This window comes from Oryctolagus cuniculus, chromosome 1 (genome assembly GCF_051225735.1).
Source record: "Oryctolagus cuniculus isolate XC-2025 breed Fujian yellow rabbit chromosome 1, ASM5122573v1, whole genome shotgun sequence".
NCBI classification, from domain to species: Eukaryota; Metazoa; Chordata; class Mammalia; order Lagomorpha; family Leporidae; genus Oryctolagus; species Oryctolagus cuniculus.
Window position 1 is genome coordinate 67,280,520 of NC_142867.1, and position 18,282 is coordinate 67,298,801.

At 55.5% G+C, this 18,282-nt stretch overlaps 2 long non-coding RNA genes across 4 annotated transcripts; one reads left to right on the forward strand and one right to left on the reverse strand.

The window, feature by feature from the left end:
- Positions 1-9,553: 9,553 nt before the first annotated feature.
- Positions 9,554-11,630, reverse strand: LOC138849994 (uncharacterized). 3 transcript variants are annotated; one of them, XR_016219012.1, is made up of 4 exons: positions 11,540-11,630; positions 10,713-10,772; positions 10,496-10,565; positions 9,554-9,885 (listed from the first exon to the last, which is right to left on the reverse strand). It is a non-coding gene; the product is annotated as an uncharacterized LOC138849994 (long non-coding RNA). The 3 variants fall into 3 exon arrangements; XR_016219011.1 differs by lacking the exon at positions 11,540-11,630 and having other exon boundaries at positions 10,713-10,843; XR_011389366.2 differs by lacking the exons at positions 10,496-10,565; positions 11,540-11,630 and having other exon boundaries at positions 10,713-11,019.
- A 479-nt stretch (positions 11,631-12,109) lies between these two features.
- Positions 12,110-14,194, forward strand: LOC149128445 (uncharacterized). The gene is made up of 3 exons (XR_016219013.1): positions 12,110-12,319; positions 13,323-13,421; positions 13,713-14,194. It is a non-coding gene; the product is annotated as an uncharacterized LOC149128445 (long non-coding RNA).
- The last annotated feature ends 4,088 nt before the right edge of the window (positions 14,195-18,282 follow it).

Below are 18,282 nucleotides of genomic sequence, written 5' to 3' on the forward strand. Positions count from 1 at the left end.
GGCACGGGGGCAGGGAGGTGGCATAAAAACAGCGGCAGCACATTCCAGAGCTCCCCGCAAGAGGCCCTGGAGGCCCAGCCGAGGGCTCCCTGGGGCTGGCGCTTCACGCTTGTGGCCAAGGCAAGGGAGCAGAGAGCAGAAGCGTGGGCTGTGGGGGCAGAGGGCGAGCCCGCGCCAGCCCTGCCGGTCACCTTGGTGGCCCCACACGCTGTCTGCCTGGCCCGCCAGGGTGCCAGGCCAGGGACTGACGCAGGGGGCACGCCTCACTAAGGGGCTAGCCCCGGGTGTGAGGAGCCACAGGCGCTGAGCATTCGCTGCTTCCTCCCACATCTGGGGCCCCGGTCTGAATAAAGGACCTGCTCCCCTGGCAGAGCTCAGAGGTGCTTCTTAGCCAACTCGTCAATGTCAGGCCTGGTTTATTCTCAGCTGCTACTTCCCTGGGAAGCCGGCAGCACAGCCAAATGTGAGCGCAGACTCCCCGGGCCAAGAAGCCCCCAGCTGAGCCTTAACTTGGGCCAAGAGCACAGTGGGAGGCGCTAAGGCCCTGCTCCCCTCTGCTGTCTGTGCCTGCAGGGTTCATGTTGCTAACAGAGGACTGGTGCAGCCCCAGTCTCCTCACCCTCCCTCCTGGCCTTGGTGCCCGGAGACCCTGGCATATGTGAGCACAGGCCGGGAGCTGCCCTGTGCCTGTGCCATGGGCTTGCAGGGAGGGCCACTCGCCACAGGCCTGGGACAGCATGCCCCTGTGGGGAGCCTGCAGCCATGAGTTCCCTGTTTGCCCCCACCCCTGGCCCAGCCTAGCCTGGGGCTGCCTGGGACACCCAGTTCCTCCTGGAATCTCTCTTTGGGTTTGGATTGGGGTTGGAGTTTGTTTCCATTCAGGGCAACTTGATCCCAGCCCAGCTCCAACCCACCATGGCCCGGCCTCCCTGCCTCTCAGGAGGGGGCTTGTCCTTGCCCACATGCTGACAGGGCAGCTCCTGCAGACCTCCCATCCAGGGCTCGGAGGTTTGGCTGACTTTGATGTCCTGAGCAGGGGGGGTGGTGCTCAACCCCCTCTCCCTCAACATGTAAATAAGTCAGAGACTGGGAAGACCAAATGCCACCGTGTGGAGTACCAGAAAGAAAAACAGGTTTGGGGAGACAGAATGGCTGGGGTCTAGAAGCTTCTCCACCAATTCCGCACTCTGTGGCCTGGAAGAAGGTCCCGGCCTCTTGGGGAGAGGGTGGCCCCAGCTGGGTGGACGAGGTGACCACTTTCCAGCTCCAGTCTCTGTTTCTGCTGTGGGCTCTGGCCCACACTGTGCTGGGGAGTGACACATGGCTACACTGTAGCCCTGCCCTCTAGGACCCCCCGGGGACAGAGTCCCAGCCGCTCAGAGACAAAGATGTGTGGTCAGGAGGAGGCCAACGGGAACTGGGTGCACCAGAAAGACTTAACCACAAGACCCCTCCGTGCCCTTCCCTGGTGCACCTCATATCGGGCATTGACAAGCAGAGTGACAGAGACAGGGAGAGGAAGAGGAAGGGAGGGAGGGAGAGATCTTCCATCTGCTGGTTTGCTCTCCAGATGGCAGCAACAGCCAGCTCTGGGCCAGGCAGAAGCCAGGAGTCAGGAGCTTCATCTGGGTCTCCCACATGGGTGCAGGAACCCAGGGACGTGGGCCATCTTCTGCTGCTTTCTCAGGCACATTAGCAGGGAGCTGGATCAGAAGTGGAGCAGCCAGGACTGAACCACCACTCTGTTATGGGATGTTGGCACCCCAGCAGTGCCTCGGTCTGTGTCACACCAGCCTGACACCTGCTTTTCTTTTCTTTTTTTTTTTTTTTTTCTTTTTTCTTTTTTTTTTTTTTTGACAGGCAGAGTGGACAGTGAGAGAGAGAGACAGAGAGAAAGGTCTTCCTTGCTTTTCTTCCATTTGCTTTTGAATCCCATGAGGCCACCAAAGCTTTTCAGAGAGCCTGGCACCATTCAAGACCCCGCACACCTCCCACCAGGAGCTTAGAACAGGGATCAGATGCGAGCTAAGACTGTATTGCTCACCTAAGGTTAGCACGTCCGTGCTGAGATGAAAGTGGAGATTAGGAGGCGGATGGGCTTCCGGGGCCGCACACTGAGGGGCTGGCAGCCGAGGGTTGGGATCAGACACGAGTCTGTCCATCGCCAGAACGTTCCTCTCTCGGGTGGGCCAAGGGCCGGCTGGGAGGGCTCACCTGCAGGAGATGCACTCCTGGGCCCAACTTGCCATCCGGGGCACCCGTGTGTGAGGGATTCTGGGGGTCTGCATGCCAAGATTCCGTGTTGCAAATGGAATCTCTGTTTTAACAAAAGAAAACACCAAGCTATCGTTACTGTGGCTTTCTGTGATTCGGTGATTATAGAATTCTGGGATGACATCAGTCGAAGGCTCCATTATCCCGCGATTCCAGGATGTCTCTGAGAGCTTGGGTTCCGAGGAATGGGAAAATCCAGCCGAGGTGGTGTGGGGATGGGGGGGCAGCCTTCCACCCTGAGACTTTCCCAACAAGGGCAGAACAATGTGCTGTTTGATTTTCATTGTGTTCAAAAGAAAGCGCTGGGTTCTGCCAAGCCACATCAGAGCTCACCCGCCCTGGGGCAGAGCAGCCTGGGGAGCTGGGGGAGGGGAGGAGAGGATAAGGAGGGAAGAAGGAAGAAGCGCCATCCTCACAGGCTGAAGTTGGCTGGAAGCCTGCTCCCATCAGCAGGAGTCTGTATTGTGCCCGGTGCTGTACTGGGTACCAGAGCCCTGCGTCGCTGTTCCCTGGTCCCCAGGCACCAGGCCTGGTCAATTTGGGTGAAAGAACAGGCAGGGCAGATAATAAGAGTGCAGTGTTTGGATGCAAAGAGGAGCGAGCAGTACAAATTCACTCTGGAGTAGGAAGACAGTCAGGGAGGGCTTCCTAGAAGAAGTGACATCTGCAGGGGGTGAGGGCCCCGCAAGGCGGTCAGGGAAGGGTACTGCAAGTCTGGGAGGCGGCAGCTGACTCCATGTTGCTGGGGCCCAAGGTGGGAGTGTGGTGCAGTGGGGAGAGAGGGGGTCACAGGGTCACCGGGGTCGGCCCACACAGGGCCTTGAATGCTGCGTTGAAGAGCTTGAGCTCCATTCACAGAAGGTTGGTGGAGGGAGGCTACAGGGCCCCATGGGATTGTCACAGATGAGACAGCAGAGTCCAAACCCTTACTGGACAGTCAAGAGAGCAAAGCTGGGGGGATCAGGTCACTTACCATCACCCCACGCGGCAGTCGGAGCAAGCAGGCCCTCCCAACCCGTGCCCAGCAGGTTACGGTGCAGATGGCCCTGGCTAGGCAGTGAGGCGCCCCCCAAGTGGGTTCGCTCTGGCTCACTCTCCAAATAGCCACAACAGCCAGAGCTGAGGTGATCCAAAGCCAGGAGCCAAGAGTTGCTTCCAGGTTTCCCACGTGGATGCAGGGGCCCAAGGACTTGGGCCATCCTCCACTGCTTCCCCAGGCCATAGCAGAGAGCCGGATCAGAAGTGGAGCAGTCAGGACTCGAACCGGAACCCATATGGGATGCTGGCACTGCAGGCAGCAGCTTATCCACCACGCCATAATGCCAGCCCCTCTATGATTTTTATTTTTAAAATTTTATTTTAAAAGGAGAGGAGGGATCTTCTATCTGCTGGTTCACTCCCCAAATGCCTGCAACAGCAGGGGCATGGCCAGAATGAAGCCAAGAGGCAGTAAGTCCATCCAGGTCTCCCACGTGGGTGCAGGGGTCCAGGCACTTGGACCGTCCTCCGCTGCCTTCCCAGGCACTTTAGCAGGCAGCTGCTGGGTGGGAAGTGGAGCGTGACTTGGTTCCAGGCACTCTGACATGGGAGCCCTAAGGGGTGGCTTAACCACTGTGCCAAATGCCGCCCCATCTGTAATTATCTACAAGTAAAAAGGTAAAGATTTTTTTAAAAAGACACAGAGAGGGCCATAGTGGGATATGGCGGATGGAAGCAGAGCAGGCAGGAGCAGGTGCTCTGTCCACCTCGAGGGCGCTCAGTCCGGATTAACAGACAGCACGCGCCGGGAAGAGCTGCTCCTGAGCTACGTGAGACGACAGTGCCGGGACTCAGCCATCTCATCGGCAAGTTTCTTTTCCAGTGAATGTGGTCTGCTTCCGTTCAGGGAAAAAATGGAAGCCCCGCCTTGGCGCAGGGGCCCCGTGCACGGCCACCTTGGGCTGCAGGGCTCTCCCTGGAGGCTAATCGGCCCTGGCCTTCCCAGCCTGGGACACAGGCAGCCAGCAGCTCTGAGTCCTGGCCCTGTGTGCTCACGGCCTTGCTGTGCCATCCGCGCACCACCCCCACTTCTGGACCCCTGGCTGCACCTCCTGGTGGTCTCAGCCATGTTGCTGGACGAGCCGCTGGGCTTTCTTGGCAACAGAGAGCCTCCCAGGCTCAAAGCTTGAGACCCTGGTTACAGGGTTGCCCAATAGGCTTTGGGTCACGGAAGCAGCACCTGCCACTTGGCAAGACATCCGAGGCCTCTTTAAAACAGGTTGACAGCAAACCCAGGTCCTGTGGCACATTCCACCTGCAGGAAGGGGTGGCGTCTGCTGTCCTCCACTGTCTACAAAACCCCATGCTACTGGAGGAGGTAGCCCCTCTCCAGGCCTCCCACGGGGTGAACAGCAGTGGCAGGTCTGTGACCCTGCCAGGAGCCCTGAGACCACCACAGGCCAGGACTAGATGAGACAGGACAGGACCCTTGCAATAGCACTAATGTCCTGGCCAGCTAATGTCCCATCTTCTGATTCATAACCAACAGTGGGGCCCTTACCCAGAAATTGTCCCCTCCCACATAGAGAACGCTGGGACGCTCTTGCCTCGCAGACAGGGAAGTCGCACATCTGCGGTGGTACTGTGACAAGTGGGAGGGACGCACAGTCCCACTTCTCATGGTACATAATGCCAGACTCCCGCAAGGGGCAGCCTGTAGAACTTTCTCGTCCCTGATGGCCCTCTGTAGCTGGTTTCATGGAGAGATGTGAGAGGGCTTCCTCAAAGAACGCCTTTGAAAATTCCAGTCTGGTGAATACACCCAGAAAACGGGTTTCCCTCTTGCCGCGGGCCTTGCCTGTACTTTCTATCTTGTTCTCACCCCGCAAGGGCTGCAGGCTGGAGGAGGGACATGCCCTGCTGGGACCCATTCCCCACAGATGGTCCCACAGCAGACCCATGTGGACCTCGACTTCCACCAAGCCGTAGCGCGACTCTGGTGCCTGGCTCTGATGCCTCCCAGCCTGGGAGCGTTCGCTGATTGACATTTAAGAGCCCAAGTCCTCCAATGGAGCCAGAGTTCCAACCAAGCATGGCTGCATGCTAAAGCCCTAGTGGGTATCCACTTGGAAAGGTCACCCTCGGCCCACATCCTAGACGACCTCGGCTTGGGCCAGGAGCTTACCCTGGAGATGCCATTGCCCAACCCCCATCGCCCAACCTCAGCAGCCATCACAGTTGGGGTTGGCCACACCCCAGCCACGCCCCTGGGCACGCCCATGGCTCTGGAGCTGCCGTCCCTATACATAGAAACCTTGCGGTAATAGCAGAGGCCGCCTGCTGCACGCTGCCTTGGCCATCCTCACTTTGGGCAGCTCCCAGCCCCCAGGCTTCCCCCAGAAGCCCCGTCTGCCCAGACTCCTCTCAGTGGGGCCTCCCGGGCTCCAGACCTGTTGGGGCATTCCATATGACAGCCCCAGCCTCCTTTAGGAGATGGTGCACTTGCCTGCCAGAAGACGGGGCTGGGCTTGTCACATGGGGCTCTGCCCAGGCTGCTCATCTGTCCCAGACCCCCTGCCTTCCCGGGGAAGACTGAACTGGGCCCAACCCTTGGACCATGTTGTAAAGGCTCCCAGGGTTGGGGGTAATCCTACCCCAGAGCGCCACTCTTTGGGGAGCTGGCCGGGGACAAGATCTGGCCCTGGACAGTAGCTCTTATGGGGGAATCACAGGTGCCAGGGTGGGTCCAAGCAGTGCTATTTGGGAGCTGAGGAGCCCCTGGTCCCCCTGAAATCACAAACTAGCAAGACATCCATCACGGGCTCCCCTGTGTGCTCTCGTAGGGATCCGCCAACCTCTGGAAGGAGGGCCAGGCTGAATTTGCTCATTCATGGAGCCAGAGGCCCCACAGGGCTGTGGGGACTCCCACTGTGTCCTGGAGCAGACATGGATCCACGCTGGAGACCGGGAGAAGCTGGGGCTGGGGCTGTGGCCACAGGCTCCGGGCCTCAGTCTGCTCACCTGTAACATGACACTGGTGAGGCCCATTTCACAAAACTGCCGATCTGAACAGCCAACGCTGCAAAACACCTGGCTGGCATCCTGGTGGCCATGCAAGTGCTGTCATCCAGAGACTCCCGTGCCTCTCACGGCAGCCACTGTGCCCCTCAGCAAGCCCCCTGAGCCTGCCAGCTCTGGCATGGGGACCCCTAGCAGCTGGTGACCTGTGACAGCACAGTGGAGGTGGCCACGTGACCTCCTGTCAGACTGAGGGCGGCTTCACTCCACAACTCAGCTTGTGCCCAGGGCGCATCCTGCTGTGGGGTGCCTTGGTGTCTCTATGGCTTGGCTCAGGACGCCTGCTGCAGGGGCTGGCATTGGTTAGAAGGCTGCTCGGGAGGCCCACAGACCTCATCTGGGTGCCTGGGTTCGAACCAGGACTCTGCCCCTGCTTCCAGCTTTCTGCTAATGCAGAGCTGGGAGGCTGGCTCTAGTACCTGCATCACTGTCACCCACTGGGAAACCCAGGTTGAGTTCTTCAGCCTGGCACAGCTCTTACAGACATTGGGGTGGTCACTCAGGGGATGGGAGCGTTCTCTCTCTCTCTCTCTCTCTCTCTCTGCCTTTCAAATTAAAAAAAAATATTCTTGCTTCAGTCAATTCCACACTCCTGCATAAAGCGTCTTCAGAATGTGGTCCCCCGCCGCTGGGGTTCTGGACAAGGTCCGAGCCTCGGTTGTCTCCTCACTAAATAGGAAATGCATGTGCCAGCGTTAAGGTTGTCGTGAGACTGAAAGGGAAGAACGCGCGGAGAGTGACTGAGCTCAGCACCTGGAATGCGGTAGGCACTGCGCTGTTCTGTCTGAGACCGCGTGCTCAGCGAGAGTGCAGAGTGGACGAGCATCCCTATGCCCAGCTTACGGAAGGGGAAGACCGAGGCCAGGACAGAGAAGCCTGGCTCACCCCGTGGCGAGGATCTCAAGGGCTCCGAAGTCAAAGCTCCGGCCAAGTCCCTCCCAGTCTTCCCTCCTTTCCGAGAGGTGCTTTCTGATTGGGTTCTGGGGAACTCTTTGGTCTCTGCCTGTTGGCAAATCCCTGATGCTGTCTGGATCCGCCCACGCGGCTGGGAAAGGACAGGCGCAGAGGACAGCAGACACAGAGCCGGGTCTCTCCCCAGACCGTCCCCAGTTCTGGACATTCCGGAAGCCACACCCTGTCCCCAAGCCTCTCCGGAAATCTTGGCAGTCTTATCTGCAAAGGGGAGGGGCCGTGGGTCTGGGGAGGAGGAAGGCAGCTCAGGGAGGGATGGAGAGCGGCCCGTGGGACCCAGCCGTGGCTCACGAGCCCTTGCTGTCCTCCCAGACTGAAGACAGCTGGTGAGAACTGGCTTCGGGCCCTGACTCTGCCCTGAACCCGCTGGGTGACCTTGGGGAATCCATTTGTCCTTTCTGCGCCTTGGTGTCCCAATAGGAAGTTGACCCACAGTGGGAGCCTCCGTCCTCCGGGAGGAAGCAGGGTTTCCAGAGCGAGGCTGCTGACCTGCCCGCCCCCTGGGCCCCACGCCACCTGCAAGGGTCCAGGAATTTGGCTGGGGAATTTCATTCATCATCCCTGCGGTTTGCAGGTACTGCGGTCGGCAGGCTGATTACTCAACAGGCCTATTACACTCCTTGGTGACTAATAGATTCTTTCTCTGTTTGTGTTTTCAAGCCATAGCAATAACATTGGCTCTCCGGAACGCCACTGAAGTCACCATTCTTCAGGCTGACCCTACCTACACGGTAAACAGCAACAGAAACAGCTCTGCTTAGAGAACAGGGCCTCTGCTTCTCTCGGGGCTGGGCCTGCTGCCTTGATAATGAGGCTGCCACTGCCGTGTGCTGGGGGTGGGGTGGGTTGACAAACTGTGCAGAATCTTGGGATTAGATCATTCCTCTGGCCCGGTCCAGCTCTGACCTACACACTGGCTCTCACTGAAGGGAGGGGTGGGAGAGATACCATCTTCCCTTTGAAAGTTCCCGAGTGCGGTTAAGGGCCCAGCGGGGAGTCAGACAGCCTGGCTTGTGGTGCTGGCTCCAGCACTCTGGCCGGTGACCTTGGGCAAGTCCCAGCTTCTCTGAGCCTGTCTTCCTGTCTGAAAACTGTGGAGCAGAGGATGACCCCGCCAGGAGTCTGAGGAGGGGACCCGAGGAAGTAACACAGGACAGGAACCTGTCACATGGGGGAGGGGGCGGGCTCCAGTGGGGGGAGTTGTTAATGCCAGGGGTCTTCAGAAAGTCCAGCACAACGCATATTGCAAAAAAAAATCATGCCTGGATGTCAACTGGTTTTTGACCCCCAAATAAACTCCCTTTAGTTCTGGTTTTCCATGAACTTGTAAAAGGCCCCTTGCTCGGGGAGATGCTGAGCGCCTGGGCAGTGGGCTCCAGACTGACACAAGGGGTAGCCCAGGGGGGTCAAGACCAGGGCCAGCCAGTGTCGAAGCCCCGTGGCCGCCCCTTTGCTGTCTAGCTTTATTGCTCCTGACTGCAAGGCACAGAACAGCCCAGCCCAGCATAGCAGCCCCAGCACATAGCACCCATCATGCCGCAAAGTTGCTAAGATCTTCGGAGGGAGGGAGCAGCCCCTGCCCTGCCCTGAGACGGGCACCTGTGGTCCACAGGGGAGATGACGGGCAGACCCCTGTGTGGCTCCAGCTTTGAGGGTCCTCCTCTCACGTGCCCAGGGCCCTTCAGCAGCCCCCTTCTGTCTGCATCGCTGGGGGGGGGGTCCCAACCGCTGTCACCATCTGTCCCTCTGTCCACCGCCCTGGGCCTTTTACTGTGTTGGAACCATCCTCATAGACAGGGAGGAAGCGTGGCCAGGATGAGCTGGTAAGTGTTCTGTGACCGTCTCTCAAGCACACAAACCCCGATGGCCATCGCTGGCCAATTCCTGCAGTGTCGACACTTCCTTCGAGGCGGATTCCAGGCCACCAATACGACGGCGCCTCATGCAGAGCTGGGGAGCAGTGCACCCCATCTGCTCTCCTGTGATACAGCTCCAGCACGCCTCTGAGGTAAGCGGACAGACTCATGATAGCTGACTACCAATAAGATGTACTAAAAGGCTATGGAGGGTGCAGCCTGGCCAGGTGTACCAGAACGATCCCCAAGCGTCAGGAGACGGCCGCTGCCAGTGACGTCAGCTTGGTGACATGGTGAGCTCGTCTCCACAATACCCAGAACAAGGTGCATCTTCCCCAATTTACAAGGTTGTCATACTCTGGGAAAATCAGGGTGTACTACCATCATGCAAAAAATCATTTCTCAAAGAAGATTTATTTATTTATTTGACAGTTAAGAGTTACAGAAAGAAAGAGACAGAGAGAGGCCTTCCATCTGCCAGTTCACTCCTCAAGTGACCACAAAGGCTGGGGCTGGGCCAGACCAAAGCCAGGAGCCAGGAGCTCCTTCCAGGTCTCCCATGTGGGTGCAAGGGCTCAAGCACCTGGGCTGTCTTCCACTGTTGTTTTCCCAGGTGCATTAGCAGGGAGCTGGATCAGAAGTGGAGCAGCCAGGACTTGAACCTCTGTCCATATCAGATGCTGGTGCTGCAGGCAACAGCTTAACCTGCTGAGCCACAGTGCTGGACCTGCAAAAAATAATTTGTACTTAGACATAAAACAGAATTGAATTCAAGGCCCAGGTAATTGTAAGCAGGTTTCTCATTCACCCAAATGTCCCTCAAGATATCCGAATGTCTCCACTCACAAAATGCCAACAGAAACTCCCATAAACTTCCAATACAGCTCCTTGATTTGGTAGCTTGGTCCACTGCTCCAAATGCATACCCCTCACCACAGGCCGCCTCTCTCAAGGTACATACTTTCCTGTGAGCTTTGCTAATTGGTTCATGCAGAACCTTCCCAGTTCTGGCCTAGAATTTATTCGGCCAGCCAACCACTCACCCATCCACCCACCTACCCATCTATCTACCCATTTACCCATCCATCCATCCACCCATCCACCCATCCACCCATCTATCCATCTGTCCATCTTCCCATCCATCCATCCATCCATCCACCCACCTACACAGACCCTCATTTACCCATCAACCCACTCACCCACCCCTTCATCCATCCACCAACCCATCCTCCATCACCCACCCATACACTCACTCATTCACCCATCAACATATCAACCTGCCCATCCATCCATCCACCCATCTATGCACCCACCCATCTACCCATTTATCCATCTACCCATCCATATCTTCTGGGCCCGTCCTTAGGTCCCAGGATTCAGCCGCTGTGACCCTCTGCTCGGGCAGCTCTGCGTAAGGGAGGAGTCGGAGCACAGATAGATGCTGGTGATGCAGCGTGCCCAGTGAGCTAACAGAGGGGAGTGTTTTTGGCCAGAGTAGCTTCCAGCTTTGGTCTTGAACACCTGACTTTCATTCCCAGCTGGGGAGGTACTCACTGCGCGACCTCAGGAGAGTGGCTGTTACACCCGGACATCCCGGGCTGTTGTCACGGTGGCCTGTGCGAGAAGGCAGAAATGGCAGTCACAGCTCCTAGCTAGTGTCTGGTGGCTGCCTCCTGCGGATGCAGAGGCTGTTCGGTGGCGACCAGAGGGAAGAGCTGGAGGTTGCTCTGGGCTTCCCAGATCCAGGTTCACAGCAACCTGAACTTCCAGGGCCAGCCCAGGGCTCTCCCTGTGCCCGGGATGGCTGCAGTGACCCACAGCTGGGCAGAACGGCTGACCCAGTGAAACCCGTCAGGGAAGTGCCACTCACCAGGCCACGCCCCTACTCTGGGCCCACCCTGAGTGCCCAGTGGTGCCAGGGGGCGATGGAGGTGAGCCCAGGGAGCTCCCAGCCCGTGGACAAGGCAGTCCCCACAATGTGCATCCACGTCCATCTCTCTCCGTCACCCACCCGGCTCCATCCTGTCCTGCTGCCCATCCTCATCCTGGCCCCAGGAACAGCCCCCCACCCCGCCCCAGGAAGCTCCTGGCTCCGGCTCGGCTCCGGCTCTGGTGCTCCCCGGCTGCCTCACTCCCCCGCCGGGAGGAGGAAATTGCCCTGCTTCTCCGGCTTCCCCAGCCCCGTGGCCTGCAAAATCGCAAACAGCTGCTGTGACCATGGGCTGCCCGGACCCCGGGGGCTGGGGGGGCTGCGGGCCAAGGGGAACTCAGAGAAAGAGCTCTTAATAGCATGCCTTCCCCGAGCTGCTTCCAAAGAAACTTCTCCTCACAAATCATTCCATAAACACTTAGCAGGCGCAGGAAAGCGCGCACGCTCTCACCGCCTGTCAGGAGGCTCCTCCGAGTAAATTGAGACCAGGCAGCCGAGCCTGCGCCAAATCCCCCTTCCTGCCCTCTTCCCACCGGCCACCCCTCCCCCACGCTGGGCCCTGCAGCTCCACGCACGCACGGGCAGGCCGGGTCCCGTCCTCTGCTACTGCTGCCTCAGACCCCTCTCCCCCTCTGAGCCGAGGGTGCCCTGGAACCCAGCCCCCTCCCGGAGCCAGCTGCTGCCGCCAGGTGCCTCTCCTGGGCTGCTGTGGGAGTCTACAGCCTCCTGAGACTTCTGGGGGCCACCCCACCCCAGCCAGGCTCCGCGGATGGGACTGGCCCACACCCGCACCCTGTCCCAGCAACCACGCAGCAGAGGCCGCTGGTGCCTCTCAGGCTGGGGCTGCTGGGGAGGGAAATAACTCCAGGTCCATCCAAGTCACGAGCTGGAAAATCCCTCCCCTCTAGCAGGCCCCTCCAGGGAGAGTGCACTGCGCAAGGTTCAGCTGGCCGGGAGCCAGCCGCTGGCTGACCCCCAGCAAGGATCGCGGAGTGATTGGGGCGTGCGCGAGCTGACACCTGGGCTTGTCACTTAGCAGCTTGCTGGGTAATGAGGTTCGCGAGGGCCTGGGAGAACAACTGCGCGGGTTGGTACCCCAGGGTCGCCCCTCTTCTTCACCGGCTTTGGGAAACAGGCCGAGAATGGGAGAATGACCACCCCCTCTGCTGGCTTCGTCCAATGTCGTTTGGAAGAACCCAGAGCTCTGTAGCAAACAGAAATCATCTGTGCTGTAAGTACACTGTTCAGATGGAAATGGACTCGTGGGTCTGTGGGTGCTGGAGTTAGCAGCCGACTCGGGGACACACAGAGCTGGGCTCAAGTCCCAGAGCCCCACTTCCCGGGAGGCTGATGGCGAGCAAGGCGCTGTGGCCCTTGGGTCTCCCACTCTAAAGCGGGGGAGCCCCCCTCTACACAGAGCAGCCAGGATGAGCGCCCCGCGCTCTGCCAAGCTAGCCGCCTGCCCGGGCAGGCCTCAGCCGTCGCGGCCATGTGCCTGTTCACTCTGGGAGTTCAGTCATGGGTCGCTCCTTCAGTCTCTCTTTCAGCGAATATTTAGGGGGCCTCTTTTATGGACCAGGCATTGAGCAGGCTGCTGGCCAGGACAGAAGCAGGTCTGCTCCCTGCGGGGCGGACACAGAGCAGGGACAAGCACTCAAGGATAAGGAAGAGTCGCAGCTGTGGTCAGAGGACGATGGCCACAATACCTCCGTCCCAGGGCAGGGCTCAGACTCCAGGCCCCCCGACCGAGGTGAAACAGAAATCCAGGCCCAAAGGCATCTGGGAGAAGAATCCGGTTTCCAGAGTGCGGGTTGCAGCGGAGAAGGGATGGGAGGAAGGTCCTGACGTGGCCCTGACCACGATGGTGATGATGGTGGCAGAGGGGAAGGGCGGCTGCGTACTGATGTGAAAAGCAGAGTGATGGGGGGGGGCAGGAGGAGGGGAGAGGTCTTCCAGCTTCTGATTAATGCCCCAAATGCCTGCAGCAGGCAGGCTGAGCCAGGCCAAAGCCAGAAGCCTGGAGCTCTATCAGGGTTCCCCGCCGGAGAGGCAGGGACCAAGCACTTGAGCCATCACCTGCTGCCCCCAAAGTGCATTAGCAGGAAGCTGGATGGGAAGTGGAGGAGCCGGGACTGCAAGTAGGCATTCCAACCTGGGACACGGGTGTCCCGGGTGGTGACGTGACCTGCTGTGCCACAGTGCCCACTCCTTCATCCTTGCTCTGTAACTTACAGGTGTGACTTCAGAGTGTTCAGGAAGGTGAGGTGCATTGGCCAATGACGCACATCTGGGAAGCGAAAGGGTCACCCTGGAAGCCCTGGAGGCAAGCCCAGGTGTAACTGTGCAACCACGAGATAAGCCGACAGTGGATCCCCCCCTCCCCAGACCCGAATCGGAGGAGTCCCCTCTAGAAAGTGGGCCGAGAGAATACCTGTCCACAGCACGTGCTCTGTGGACTCAGCACAGACCGGCAGCCCTTTTTCCAGGGCTGGTCTTCTAAGAGGCCAGGGGCCAGGATGTCCCCACTGGGACCCTGCCTCTTTGTACGTCGCCTTGTCACCTTCAGACAGACAGGGATCTTTCAACAGCACACAGAAAAGATGTATTATGATTTCTTTCCCAAGACTGCAGCTGCCTTCTGGAAATACACCCTTTCCTCTGGCCAGCACTCACCTATGGCGAATTGAAGCGGTGAGCATCAAGAGCCGGATTATGTGTCTGGAAACAACATTGATGCTGAGCCCCCTGGTTAAGAGGTTTCCATCATGGGGCCGGTGCTGTGGCACAGCAGGTTTACACCCTGGCCTGAAGCACCAGCATCCCATATGAGCACTGGTTCGAGACCTGGCTGCTCCACTTCCAATCCAGCTCTCTGCTATGGCCTGGGGAAGCAGTAGAAGATGGCCCAAGTCCTTGGGCTCCTGCACCCACATGGGAGACCCAGAAGAAGCTCCTGGCTCCTGGCTTCAGGTTGGCACAGCTCTGGCTATTGAGGCCAATTGGGGAGTGAACCATCGGATGGAAGATCTCTCTCTCTCTGCCTCTCCTCTCTCTGTGTAACTCTGACTTTCCAATAAATAAATAAATCTTAAAAAAAAAAAAAAAAGAAGAGGCCTCATCAGAAAAAACCTTGGGTATTTACATACTGTCAATTAAGGTGACTCATTGTTTTATTTACCTCCCCCTGAAGCTACCCTTGTCCTTTAAGAAACCCTTTAGCAGTTATGGCCTGGGATAGCTGTAGAAGATGGCCCAAGTCCTTGGGCCCCTGCACCCAAGTGGGAGACCCAGAATAATCTGGCTCCTGGCCTCAGATTGACACAGCTCTGGTCATCGCAGCCAATTGGGGAGTGAACCTTTGGATGGAAGACCTCTCTCTCTCTCTACTCTCCTTCTCTCTCTGTAACTTGGACTTCCAAATAAATAAATAAATCTTTTTAAAAATTTTTAAAAAGATGTATTATGAAAAAATTATGCATGGATTTCAAAATTTTTGCACCAAAATAAAGATCTAAGTACTTTTTTTTTTTTTACCAACTTTTTGAAGTCCTCCCATACATCCCAGGAATCAGAGGATTTTTAAGTAGAAGTTCCTTAACTTGGCACAGGGGCTGAGGCAGCCTGGCTGTCACCTGAGCACCTGTCGTCACATCCCACACATGGCTCCCGGAGGTGCAGCCAGCCCCCTCTCTCCACCACACCTGCCAGCCCCTCCTCCTGGCTGTCACTCACAGATGAGACCTCCCCCCCTTCTAGCTCAAACTCTACTTCTTCCCAGAACCTGCTCTGATTCCTCAGCTTCTGTAGAGGGGACTCGAGAAGGGAGGAAATACACACACACACACACAGAAACTCTTTTATCTGCGGGTTCACTCTCCAAGTACCCACAATAGCCAGGGCTGGGCCAGGCCAAAGCCAGGAATGCAGACCTCCATGCTGGTCTCAGTGTGTGGGTGCCAGGGACCTACTTATTTGAGCCATCACCTTCTGCCTCCCACGGTGCACACTGGCAGGAAGCTGGAACTGGAAGTGGATTTGGGAGTCGAATCTGAGCACTCTGAAATGGGGTGCAGGAGCCCCAACTGGCATCTTAACTCTTGCACCAAATGCCTACCCCTCAGTTTTCTTATCTATACAACAGGGCTGACAGTCCTTACCTCGTGAGCTTAGTGTGATGGTTAAGCAAGGTGTGGATATAAAGTCCTTTGTAAAGGAGAGGGTAGTGTAAAGTATGCTTTATAAACCATGATTCCCTTGCCTTAGACAAATGGGCACACTGACTCCATGGCTCAAAGTCCAAGGACATGAGGATTTCAGATGTGGCTTGATCCAGGGACTCCAGCTCCATCCCAGACCCTGTCTACACAGTCTCCGGGTTCTCCTGACTCCCATGTTGGCTTCTTTTGTGAGCTCAGTGTGGTGGGAAGGTAGCTGCAAAGTCAGCTCAGGTCAGGGCCAGCCTCTCCCTAGCCTTTCCCCCACAGTCCCAGCAGGTATTGAAGTATTTAATTCAGTTGCTTCTGATAGGTCCCCTGTCCATCCCTGGATAAGTTCCTGTGGCCAGGAAGGTGTGGCGTGCTTGGTAGGGACTCCAGGGGCCCCAGGAAAGGACAAACACAGGAAAGAAGAAACACAGGACATAGCTCTCCAGGAGCCCTGATCAGGGGGAGGAGGGAGGACCCGACAATATGATCTTCAGATGTTGCTTTTGCCACACTGACCTGATGGAGCACTCTGCAAACTTCTGTGCAAAACAGGTTACTCCAGGATAGTTTAGAAAAGGTGGAAAGAGGGCAGTCTCAGGGAAGAGTTAGGGAGAAAACAGCAGAGGAAACTCTATGTGAATTGGAGGGACACAATGGACCTATGTGGAGGTCATGGACATGCACAACTCAGCACCCCAGCAGCTGAGAGCCTCCACACCAGCCTTGGAGAGGAAGGTTTAAGAGCAGACATGTGGCCCAGCAGGTTAAAGCCCTGGCCTGCAGCGCCGGCATCCCATATGGACACTGGTTCTAGTCCCGGCTGTTCCTCTTCCAATCCAGCCCTCTGCTAGGGCCTGGGAAAGCAGTGGAAGATGGCTCAAGTGCTTGGGCCCCTGCACCCACGTGGGAGACCCGGAAGAAGCTCCTGGCTGCTGGCTTTGGATCAGCACAGCTCCGGCTGTTGCAGCCATCTGGGGAGTGAACCTTTGGATGGAAGACCTCTCTGTCTCTGTCTCTGTCTCTACCTCTCTCTGTAACTCTGCCTTTCAAATAAATAAAATAAATCTAAAAACAAAAAAAACAAAAAAACAAAAAAACAAACCAGACTGCAGCAGGCCAAGCCACTGGCAAAAAGCTACCGGAAGAGCCTAGAGGGAATCGGCTTAGAGGGGGGCATGCTGGGGAATCTGAGCTTACACCGAGGACTGCACAGATCCTTTGTGTGGCCCTTGGGGCAGAATGGATGAATAATATACCCACTGGGGTTAGCATGCAGGCACTGGTCTCCATTGAGGAGAGGATCTCAGTTGAGTCTATGCCAACAGACAAGAAGAAACCTCCCCACTGATTAAAAAGAGAGAGAGAGAGAGAGAGAGAGAGAGAGAGAGAGAGAGATTTACCGCGCCAAACCTGGGTGTGTCTCCTCAAACACGCCCTTCACCCTGGAGCACTGAACAGAGCCCTTGGCCACATCCACAACATGCCTCTAGGTATTCCCTGAAAGCAAACACTCCATTAATCCACTCAGACATGGACCAAGGATAAAAGCCCGCACAGCAAAAAACAAAGAAGAAACCAGAAATGCCAAATAACAAATGCACCAATTCAAGAAGTAAAAATAAGGAAGACTGCATTACCTCCCCAAAAGAATACATTTCAATACCAGATTGTGAAGATGATGAGATTAAAGAAATGTCAGAAATAAAATTCAAAAAATTGATCATATGATTACTTAGAAGTAAACAGAAGTAAATGCATGAACTAATTAAATCCATACATGACATGAAAGAAAATTTCTCCCATGAAATTGAGATCTTAAAGAGAAATAAAAAAGAAATCTTAGAAATGAAGAATTCAATAGAATAAAGGAAAAATGCAGTGGAAAGCCTTAACAACAGAATCAGTGAAGCAGAAGAGAGAATATCCAACTTAGAAGACAAAGCACAGGAAACTATACAGTCAGCCCAAACACAAGAAATTAGAGAACTAAAAAACACTGTTGGGAATCTACAGGATACTACCAAACGACCCAACGTATGGGTTCTAGAGAAGGCATGGAAAGAGAGAAAGGATTAGAAGGCCTTTTCAGTGAATAATAACAGAATTTCCCTAAATTGGAGAAAGGGACAACTCAGTACAGGAAGCACATAGAACTCCTATTAGACATGAACAGAAAAGATCTTCACCATGACACATTGTAATCAAACTCATCACAGTAAAACGTAAAGAAAAGATTCTAAAATGTGCAGGAGAGAAATGCCAGATTATTTTCAGAGGATCCCTAATTAGGCTCACAGTGGACTTCTCATCAGAAACCCTACAGACTGGGAGAGAATGGTGCGATATATTCCAGGTCTTAAGAGAAAAGAACTGTCAACCCAGAATAATATACCCTACAAAGCTCTCATTTATGAATGAAGGTGAAATAAAGACCTTCCATAACAAATAGAAATTGAAAGAATTTGTCATCACCAAATACAATAGTAATGGGGGACTTCAATACTCCAATTTCAGCAATGGACAGATCAACCAGACAGAAAATAAGCAAGGAAACAGCAGACTGAATAGACACTATAGACCAAAAGGACCTAACAGGTATCTACAGAACTTTTCATCCTACAGTTGCAGAATACACATTCTTCTCAGCAGTGCATGGAACTTTCTCTAGGATTGCCCACATGCTAGGCCATAAAGCAAGTCTCAGCAAATTCAAAAAAATTGAAATCATACCATGCATCTTCTCAGACCACAATGGAATGAAGCTGGAAGTCAGCAACTCAGGAATCTCTAGAACATATGCAGACACATGGAGACTAAACAACATGCTCCTGAATGAACAATGGGTCATTGGAGAAATCAAAAGAGAAATCAAAAAATTTCTGGAAACAAATGAAGATGACAATACAACATATCAAAACTTATGGGATACAGCAAAAAGCAATGTTAAGAGGAAAGTTTATAGCAACTGGTGCCTAAATCAAGAAATTGA